Source organism: Pundamilia nyererei, unplaced genomic scaffold (assembly GCF_000239375.1).
Source record: "Pundamilia nyererei isolate P.nyererei 1_Seehausen unplaced genomic scaffold, PunNye1.0 scaffold00428, whole genome shotgun sequence".
Taxonomy (NCBI): Eukaryota; Metazoa; Chordata; class Actinopteri; order Cichliformes; family Cichlidae; genus Pundamilia; species Pundamilia nyererei.
In genome coordinates, this window is record NW_005187829.1 from 245,274 (window position 1) to 246,815 (window position 1,542).

General features: G+C 33.4%; 1 long non-coding RNA gene across 1 annotated transcript; it reads left to right on the forward strand.

The window, feature by feature from the left end:
• The first annotated feature begins 8 nt into the window (after positions 1–8).
• On the forward strand, positions 9–762 carry LOC102209448 (uncharacterized). The gene is made up of 3 exons (XR_312330.1): positions 9–104; positions 199–256; positions 419–762. It is a non-coding gene; the product is annotated as an uncharacterized LOC102209448 (long non-coding RNA).
• The last annotated feature ends 780 nt before the right edge of the window (positions 763–1,542 follow it).

Genomic DNA, 1,542 nt, shown 5'->3' on the forward strand with positions numbered 1-1,542 from the left:
AACAAGGATAACACCACAGCTCAATGGCTACCAGCAGCTGCAGGAGGTTTTGCAGCTCTCCTGTTAATAATAATAATACTTCTCACTGTGTTCTGCTGCCGGAGGTGAGCATCACTGTGTTCTCTTTTAGATCAGTCATGTTCAAACTCTGATTTGAAATCTGTTATTCAGTCATATCCTTTCGTGTTTGACACTCAGAAAAAAGACGGCTTCCAGTCATTCTCCAAAGAGTGAAATATCAGACAACAAACAGCAGGTACACAACACAGTGCATCCACAATCCTGTTTTTCTTTTACTTGATCATTTATCCTTTTGTGTGGATAGATTTTTTTGTCCTGTTTATCTCACCAATGTCTTAACCTTCCATATGGTGTAAAATGTGTACCATATGGGAGGTTATGTTTTTGGTCTCCTCAGGTTAACCATAATCCCATATATGAAAACTTCTCAGCTCACTACAGCAGAATGCATGTCAATACACACCAACCAGCTCATCTCTATTCCAATGAAGGAGAACTTGACTCCAATCAAGGTGACCTCTACTGCAATGAAGGCAAAGTCAATCCCAATCAAGTTGAACTCTATTCCAATATAGCTGATCTATACTCTAACATCCAATACTGAGTCACTGCCTTTTAAACAGAAAAAAAACTCAAAAAAGCACCACAGCTGTTGTGTACAGAGTGTAAAACAACCACACTCTAAAATGGCACGTAGAATACAGTAGAAATGAGTAGAAAAGTAGAAATGCTTGTGGGTTTCAATTTAAAGATGTTTGATCATGAAATGCATGTGTTGTGTACAAAGTATAAGACAATGTAAAAATGTTATTGCTAACTTTGTATAACATGCAAACTTGTGAGCTTTGTGTTGTTGCTTTCTGCGTGGTTTAGAGCTTTCAAACTGAACAGTTAAAACTTAAAGTCATCATTTCTTTTTTTCCCTGAACCATACATGAACTGATAACAGCTTAACATAAATCAATAACCTTTATGAGTATTAATAAATATAAAAAAAATGCGCTGTAGTAGTTTAATTCTTTCAGCTACGACTAGTGTGAAGATTTATCTGAATAATCATTTGTTTCTTATTTCTTCAGGTTTTTCTGTAAAGTTTTTGAATGTTTGATGTTTGAATGACCCATTTTCCCTTCTATTATTATCTCTTAAAGAAACTATTTGTTATCAGAATGTTCAAAAACATGTTGATAAAGCCCGTGACTTAGGATGTAATTATTATGTAAAAATACTTATTGGTAGGTGCGATGGAATAAATGAGTAATAATTCAAGATCTCTTAGGAGAGAAGAAAAGTGTCCTGAAATACTGAGTAATTCCGAAAAAAGTTTAGAGAACAGGATTACACATAAATTGTATATTTAAGTTGATAACTTTGGGTCATTTTTAGGAGAAATGTTTTTCACGACTTTCATTGAAAATACACATTTATTTTTACTGAAAAATGCCAAGGTTATATAAGCAATGATGTTATTTCTAATATTAATTAATTACATGTTATTAACCTAAACATTTGGAATTTTTG